The sequence below is a fragment of the Hibiscus syriacus genome, unplaced genomic scaffold, assembly GCF_006381635.1.
Source record: "Hibiscus syriacus cultivar Baekdansim isolate YM2019G1 unplaced genomic scaffold, ASM638163v2 tig00111311_pilon, whole genome shotgun sequence".
Taxonomy (NCBI): Eukaryota; Viridiplantae; Streptophyta; class Magnoliopsida; order Malvales; family Malvaceae; genus Hibiscus; species Hibiscus syriacus.
The window spans coordinates 1,426,191-1,435,604 of NW_024063054.1; the positions used below are offsets into that span (position 1 = coordinate 1,426,191).

Sequence of the window (9,414 nt, forward strand, 5' to 3'; positions counted from 1 at the left end):
CGGTCACGGACAGTGAAGACGGCGCAGTATTCAAAGGGAGGTTTTGCACGTGCAGGAACTGATTTGGATTTTATTTATTTTTTTAAAAGTTTTCTGCTACGTGCGAATCCATTTCGGTGATAAAGGTGTCCATATTGGATGGATCCGTGTATAAAAATTTAAAAATAAAATAAAAACAGCAAATTTCTTACTGTTAATGTGTTGTTGTAAGAAGTCTGCCAAGTGAAAGCTGTTCCAGGGGCGTGGTTGTGATATGCAAAGTGTGCGATCGCGTAGGTTTCAAAAAATAAGATTTTAAAATTGAGTATATTTATCGATTGTTATCGTTAAGAAACCTCAAAAAATAAGAGTCTCGAAATCGAGTATATCTATTAGTTGTTACCATTAATAAGCTCAAAAAATAGGGGCCCAAAAATAAATTCGAGATCTAAGGGCCCTTTAATAAAAATTTGTATAGGATCTCTAACAATCTAACCACGACCCTGAGTTGTTGTACGATCTCACAAAATTAGGATATTAAAATTAATATGAATTCAAATTGTTTCAACTTTTGGATAAATAATTCTCCAAAAGTTAAACTGGGTAAAATATTTTTTTATCAACAACTAGTTAGTTTAGTAAGATGAGATACTAAGTCATTTAAGTAAGGTCAAAAATTTGAATCATGATATTTATGAATGGAATAAACTAGATTGGGAGGGTCACCATCGCTTCTGCAGTACCCGAACTGGATTGGGAGGGTCACCCTCGCTTCTGCAGTACCCAAACTGGATTAGTCAGTCAATAGATTGGATATCAGTGATTAATTAAAAAAATGGGTAAAATATTTTTTTATTTTTTAAAAGTTGATAAAATTAAAATGATGGTGTTAAAAAAACATATTATGCACGATCATGAGTTATTCGATGACATGAGTAACATGTTGCGGAATACGGTTATAGGATAGAGTAAAATCGCAACTGATAATTTGAGAAAATAAAGATGAAGGTAAAGAATACAAAAAATTTACGTGGAAAACCCCTAAATAATATAGGGTAAAAAAAACCACAGGCAAAAGTAGAAGAATTTCAATGAGAAAATAGGAATTACAACTTCTTTCGATCTAATAAGGAGAAAACAATGACAATTCTCTCTTGATAAAAAGGAGAAAACAACTCTCAAGAAACTCTCTAAATTCTCTAGTATTTGGAGAAAGCTAGAATGATTTGGAATGGTTTTGAAGCTAAATGGGTTAGAGTATTTATAGTTGAAGCTTAAGGACTAATCTTGTAAATACCCTAAAGTACATGGACTAAAAGAGCAATTTTACATACCATTTTTCAACCAAAACATGATGCCTAACTTGGACTAAACTAGCCACCGGCTGCCAAAATATTGAATTAGTCCATTGATTTTGACTTTTCAACAATCTCTCACTTGAAGATTTGATTGGAACAATCATATCTTCACACCATTCTTTCTACCTTGTACCTCTTTGTTGTATTCCAATGCTCTTTGCCTGGATTTGCCATGTACCGACTAACCACTCTCACTACTTGTGCAATGTCTGGTCTTGTGCATATCATAACAAACATTAAACTTCCCACTGCCGATGCATACGGTACTTGAGACATCTTCATCCTCTCTTATTCACTGCTAGGACTCATACTGTAGGATAATTTGAAGTTAATAGGAAGATGGTAGAAATTGGCTCATAATCTTGCATGTTGAATCATGACAAGATCTTCTTCAAATAAATCTTTAATAAAAGCCAAATCTTCCTAATACTTCTGTCTCGGTGAATTTGCATCCCTAGAATCTTGTTTGTTGGTCTCAAGTCCTTCATTTCAAATTCCCTAGTCAGTCGTGCCTTCAATTCTTCAATATGATCATTGTTGGGTCCTGCAACCAACATGTAATCCATATACAACAATAATATAACAAAATTGTTATCACCAAACCTCTTGAAGTAAGTACAAGGGTCTGCATTAAGTCTGTTGTATCCAAGGACATAATGAAGGAATCAAATCTCTTATACCAACACCTTGGTGTCTGCTTTAGACCATACAGAGATTTGTTCAACCTGCAAACCAAGTTCTTCTTTTCTTTTTCTTCAAAACCTTCAGGCTGAAGCATGTAAATCTCTTCTTCAAGATCTCCATGAAGAAAAGTTGTTTTAACATCTAGCTATTCTCGATGTAAGTTCAATGTAGCACACATTGTCAAGACTACTCGAACTGTTGTTAGTCGAACCACAGAAGAAAAGATTTCATTGAAATCAATACCTTCTTTTTGAGCATATCCTTTGACCACCAGTCTTGCACGATACCTCTCCACTTGATCATTACCATTTCGCTTGATTTTGAAGACCCATTTGTTACCAATTGGCTTCCTTTCTTGTGGTAGTGACACAAGGTCTTATGTATTATTTTTATGAAGGGCTTCAATTTCTTCTTGCATCGCCATCATCCAAAGTAAAGCATCTGAATTGTTTATTGCCTTTTGGAATGTTGATGGCTCACCGTCCTCTGTTAAAAGGCAGTATGTAATATTTCCTTCTATAACATAATTTGAGTACCAATTGGGACGTCTTCTCACATGATCTGATTGACAACTTGTTGCAGCTTCAGAACTCTCTGGTTCTTGTTCATCATGTGCTGGTTCTACTTCAAAAGAATCTCCTTATTCAAACTCCTTTTCCTCATGTATATGTGTGGTCTCTGACTTTTCATCGCTATCATCATCTTCTTTTCTTTGTAGTTTATCTTCTACAAAGATAACATCCCTGCTGATGATCACTTTGTGAGCATTAGAATCCCACAAGCGATACCCGTTACTTCATCAGCATACCCCAAAAATTTGCATTTCCTGGATTTTGGATCCAACTTTGAAATTTCTTGTGAGTTATACATCACATATACAATACTTCCAAATACATAGAGGTTTGAATAATCAGCTGGTTTACCAGTCCACATTTTCATTGGTGTCTTCAGCTCTATTGCAGTTGATGGAGCTCGATTCACCAAATAACATGTGGTATTGACTGCTTCTGCCCAAAATGATTTTTCTAGCCCTGTAGCTCTCAACATTGCTCTTGTTCTTTCTAACAAGGTTTTGTTCATCCGCTCTGCCACTCCATTTTGTTGAGGAGTGTTCGTCATTGTGAACTGCCTTTTGATGCCTTCTTTCCTGCAAAAGTCATCAAATTCTTCACTTGTGTATTCTCATCCATTATCTGTTCTAAAACATTTGATCTTATTTCCAGAATCAAGTTCCACCCGCGCATTGAAGTTTTTGAAAGTTGAAAACACATCTACCTTCTTCTTAATAAGGTACACCCAACATCTCCTAGAGTAGTCATTAATAAATGAGAGAAAGTATTTTTCTCCGCCTAGGGATGTAACTGGTGCTTGCCATACGTCAGAATGAACTAATTCTATAACACTTTTGTCTCTAAAACTTGGCGTGTTGAATTTCAACCGGTGCAACTTACTTGTTATGCAATGCTCACACAAAGTAAATGATACCTTTGTTAAGCCTGGAAGTATCTTTTACTCCACAAGGACTTTCATTCCTTGTTCTAACATTTGTCCAAGTTTTTGATGTCATAGCATTGCATAATCTGAACTACATGAGGCAACAGAGGCTTCTGCTTCTAGCAAAGTCTCTCTCTTCAGTATGTACAAGTTTGTTGCTATCTTTTCGTCTTTCATCACCATAAGCGCTCCACGGAACACCTTCATGATTCCTTTCCGTGTTTAAATCTTGCTTGCATTTTTATCCAACAATCTGTAGGATAATAATTATTTTTCAGGCCTTTCACGTGTCGCACATCTCGAGCAACTTTAATTGTTCCATTATACATCTTTAATTTAATGGTTTCAACGCTAATGATATCTAAGGCATGATCATTGTAACTATACACAGATCCTCCTGAGACAGGTTCATAATGATGGAACCATTCTCTTCTTGAGATCATGTGATATGTTGCTCCTAAATCAATGACCCATATATCTGTAAATCTTTTTCTACCTTCCACGGTGGTTGGCGCTTCACAACATATAACATCTCCATCATCTGAAGTGTTTGCGGTATTGCCTTGTGGATTGGAGTTTTTATTTAGACTCCAACAATCCTTCTTCAAGTGACCATTTTTTTCACAGTTGTAGCACTTTAAATTATTTTTGCTTCTCAACTTTGATCTACCATGTTTGTGACTGATATTTTTGCCACGTTCTGTTAATCTCCCTTTCATCGTTGTCAACGCTTCTGCTTGTTGCAGATTTACTTGTCTATCTTCCTTGTTCTTGCGTCGATTTTCTTCTTGTAGAACAGCAGCTGCAACGTCATCGAAGACTAGACTGGTGACATTACTGTTTGTCAAGTTGATGATGAGTTGATCATACGAATCATGTAGACTTTGAAGTAGAAGTTCAACACGTTATTGTTCTCCTATTGTACATTTTAAGGATGTAAGCTGAGAAAATAAAGTGTTCAATGTGTATAAGTGCTCCGTCACTGAAGTAGATTATGACATCCGGAGAGTGTACAATTTCCTCTTAAGGAAAATTTTATTGTGCAACAATGTGGCCTCGTACAGTTTGGTGAGATGATCTTTCATCTCATTAGTTATCTTTTTCTCCTCGATGCTTGACAATACTTCATCTGCTAATGCTAGATGAAAGTTTGCCATAGCATTCCCGTCCATTTCGATCCATTTGTTATCATCTGTAAAATCTACCGGCCTTTCACTGATAGCTGCTAGACAACCATATTTCCTCATGATGACCTTCATCTTCAATTTCTACAATGAGAAATTTCTCTCATTGAACTTTTCAATATCAAATTTCGTTGCCTTAGCTTCTATTACGGATAACTCTCACTATTTCACTATCGTGAATAGTTCTCTAGAACCTTCAAAGAATGGGTAATACCTTCTTACTTTCTTATGTTGGAGGATCCACCTTTTGGTAGCAACCACAAAGACAATAAGTAGATATTACACACTCTGATCTGGCTCTTGATACCAATTGTTGCGAAATACGACTATCAGATAGAGCAAAATCGCAACCATTTAAAATACAGTTGAATTAGCCCATTGATTTTGACTCTTCAACATAACACATGTGTAAGTTTTAATGTTAATCGCTTAATAAATATAAATTATAAATTCACGTGTAAACATTTTAAAAAAGCAATGATCAATCAATATGAAATACTATTTATTTTTATTACATATAATTAAAAATGATAACCATTTCTATTTACCAGCTTTCTTGCTTCTTAAAAATCAAACCCTGGTTTACATACAATATGTAAAATGCCCCCATCTTGACGTTCAACAAACAATGTTTATCTAAGATTATTGAACTCTTAAATAAAATTATTTTATCATATTATTAATGTGTTGTATTGTTGAATGTGTTGTATTGTTGACAGTGGCGGAACATAGTGGGATTAAGGAGAGTCTTGGCTCTGTCAAATATTTTTTTAAAATATTAATTAATATATATATATATATATATATATTTAAAAATAAATAAAAACTTACCAGCCCCTCAATTAGAAAAAACTGTACTAATTGAAAATAAAAGTTTTTTTAACTTCGCTATAATAAATTCTTCCTTGCTATTAGTAGATATAAATGAAAAATTATAATGTCATATATCGAGAGTGAATATATAGATTCGGATGGGTAAAATTCAATAGAGAGAAGAAAAAAAATAAAGTCGCTAACCTAGCACCCACCAGAGGGTTAAGATTGAAAGCGACTTGTTTTAGCTACGTGAAATGAACATACGTCGCACGCCTTTCACAGGGGCTTATCCCATTCATAATCTTACAAGGAATTCATAAATTTAAAAATGAGGATTTAAATTTAAATTTTCTTTTTTGAATGAGTATACAAAAGTTATAATTTTTTTAATATATTAAATTAAATTTAATCACTTTTAAAAAAAAATAGGAATGTACTTAACTCCTATGAGGGCTTAGTATATTCGTTTACAAGTACATTTTTATATTAGGTGTGACATTAGGTGTGACATTTGATTTAATAAATCTTTGATTTTTAGTCGTTGCCTATATTAATGATTCGAGACATTTGATTTCAGGATAATTTTTTAATATCAATTGATTAAAAATATTTAAAATAGATATTAATTTGATATATGATATTTGTCTGCTTCGTACGTCCAAATGCTTGGCCTCGTCAATTGTGGCATGGGTTTTTTAACCATACCATCCATCATAATCCATGATTGTCCTACTAATTAACCTCAATTGGCACATATGAATCCCATATTAGGACCAGATACATTCTTGTTTGCTTCATGTGGAGCCCAATTAACCTGAAACGTTCTAGTTTCAAATTGGGTATTCATCTTTTATCATTTAAATTAAACGAATATGATAATGAATATTAAATAATATAGTTAAGAACTATTATAATTATGTTAGTAAATAAATAAATAAAAATAAACATATTTTTCATTTTTAGAAATAAAATGATTAAAATTTTATGTTAATACTTTAATAATGCAAATAAACATTCAAATAATAGCAGTATTAATCATACTAAACAATAATTGAAAAATATTCTAGCCTTAAACCAACTTTAAATGGTTTACTAAAATGTTTAAATTGAACATAAATGAGATTAAATTAAATGAACTTGACATATATTACTCGCATTTAGTCTATTTAATATACTAACCTTGAAATTTTATTCATCTTTATCTATTGGGTATGATAAAATAAATATTAACGAGTAAATATCAAATTGTCCATGAACTATTAATCAAAGGCTTATATTATATTCCTATAAGAAAAAAAAAAGATTATATTATATTGTTTAGTGGGAAGAGGCACTAAATCCCTTAAGTAATGTTAGAGATTCGAATCTTGGCGTTTGTGAATGGAGCAAACTGGATTGGGAGGAACGCCTTCGTCTCTGCAATACCCGATCTGGATTAGTCGGTCAATAGATCGGATATCAGTGATTAATTAAAAAAAGACTTATATTATATTCCTATAAAAAAAGCTTATATTATATATAAAGTATATCATTTTTTTATTTAAGTACCTAAAGTATTTTTTTATCAAAATAAGTATTTAAAGTCATTTTTGGGTCAAAATAGGTACTTAAAGTATTTTATTGTCAAAAAAGTATCTAAAATATTCAATTTTTTCATCCAAGTACCTAAAGTATTCTTTAATTAATGTAGCATGTCACCTTTTTTAGAACTTAGGTGGAAAGTTTGAATACTTTTGATACTTATTTAGTTACTTTTTTTTTTTTTACCAATTTCAAATGGTTTACTAAAATGTTTAAATTGAACATAAATGAGATTGTTAATGAAATTATGACATATTATTCGCATTTAGTCTATTTAATATACCAACCTTGAAATCTTCTTCATCTTTATTTATTTTGTATGATAAAATAAATATTAACCAGTAAATATCAAATTGTCCATGAACTATTTATCAAACACCAATTTACACCTATGGAGTAACTTAAAGAATGATTTTAAGGTTTTTCTTATCTTGTGTCTGTTTTTATGGTTTATATTCGAAAGTGATAATTATTTCCTTCAACGATTTTATCTCTAAAATCTGAATCTAAATCATCTTTTCGGAAGTAAAAACATAAGTTATAGATTAATCCAACTAAAGGAGAATGAAGTTCCATTTCAAGAAAAAAGGGGTATTTTCATACGATATCGAAAGGCCAACTAAATATTTCGAATACCTGAAGTAGTAGTGTTTGACCATTATTTATTGATTAGAAATGATGGGATGCTGAATGGGCTGGCGCCCTGTCTGACAAATCTACTTAACCATGACAATCACCGGCTACAACTACAAATCCATGGATTCAAGCTACTCCTTTCTCACATGTCTTTATCATCCATCTCCCGTGCAATTTGGTTGGAAATCACTGCTTTCACAACAGTGCATGAGTTCGACGTGTTTTTGGCAACATTGATGTTCAAGTTAATTAGGCCATCCTTTGCTGCAATGATGCGAAAAGTTATCTGACTGTAAACTCTATATTTGTAGCTAGTTACGTGCCAGAACTTGGCTTCCCGGCATCTATAAGCAGAACGTCCCTTTGCCTAGCTATGACACTCATCATTCTCCAATAATCCACATCTCAATCCAGAAATGTCAAGCTTGTTCTTGAGGTCTTTGCTATTGCCTCTTATCTGTGTCTTGGCCTTAGCCCCTTGGTCACACGGGCTGAGCCAAGGGCAGCAGGAACCTTCTTCGTTATACGCTGAGTCCAACACGGTTCGATACCATGGAGGCCCTCTCCTGACCAACTCGAATGGAGTTAACGTTTATCTCATATGGTATGGTGGGTTTTCTCTGAAAGATAGAAGCTCCATAACTGATTTCTTCGCTTCTTTCGGGAGCCCCGGTTCACGTCAAGGAAACTCTGTTTCAACGTGGTGGAGAACAATCAGTACATACAAGGACAAAGCTGGGAGACCAGTTTCCAACACTGTTAGACTAGTGAAACAAGTTGGTGATGCATATTCTTCAGGGAAGAGCCTGAAGCACGACCAAATAGCCAACTTTGTGAAAAGCAAGATAGAAAAATCTTTCCATTAGACACGAATGGAATTTACTTAGTTTTGACTGCTAAAGATGTTACAGTAGAGAGGTTCTGCATGGGATCATGCGGCTTCCATGACAGTATATCAATAGGGGCAATATCTCAAGTGGTGTTCGGGCACGTTGGAGACCCTAAGGTCCAATGCCCCGGTCTTTGTGCTTGGCCTTATGCTCTGCCTGCTTATGGCCCTCCGGGACAAGCCTAAGTGGCACCTAACGGCATTGGAACCGATGGCATGATCATAAACATTGCTACCCTACTTGCAGGGGCTGCCAGTAACCCCTTCAAGACCGGTTATTTTCAAGGGGATGCTTTGGCACCATTGGAAGCTGTCACAGCCTGTCCCCGAATATTTGGTAGCGGAGCATATCTTGGGTAATCTGGAGCTTTGTCGGTAGCTAAAACGAGCAAAGCGAGTTATAATGCATATGGTGCTAATGGTAGAAAATTTCTTCTTCCTGCCATCTGGGACGTTATTAGCTTGACTTGCAAAGTAATCACTTAGTTTCCTTGGTATAAACTCTACCCTAAATTTATGTCAACACTGTTAAAGCTGGGATTAAATCCTGTAGAACCCTGTATTAGTTTTTGAAGCTTTTGAATCATTCTGGATCTCCTAATGAATTCTCTTCTTCTTCTTTTTCAAGGAAAAAAATACACATCTTTTGTACTACTAGGTATGGAAATAAAATGATCAATATACCATGAAGAACAAAACGTGCGAGGATATTGAAAATTGGAACTGAAATGGGCTTTTGAATTGACGATTCTTTAAAAATTTAACCAATTATCAAATAAAACAACCATTGCAA

General features: G+C 34.0%; 1 pseudogene; it reads left to right on the top strand.

The window, feature by feature from the left end:
- Nucleotides 1–8,148: 8,148 nt before the first annotated feature.
- Nucleotides 8,149–9,169, top strand: LOC120158427 (annotated as a pseudogene).
- The last annotated feature ends 245 nt before the right edge of the window (nucleotides 9,170–9,414 follow it).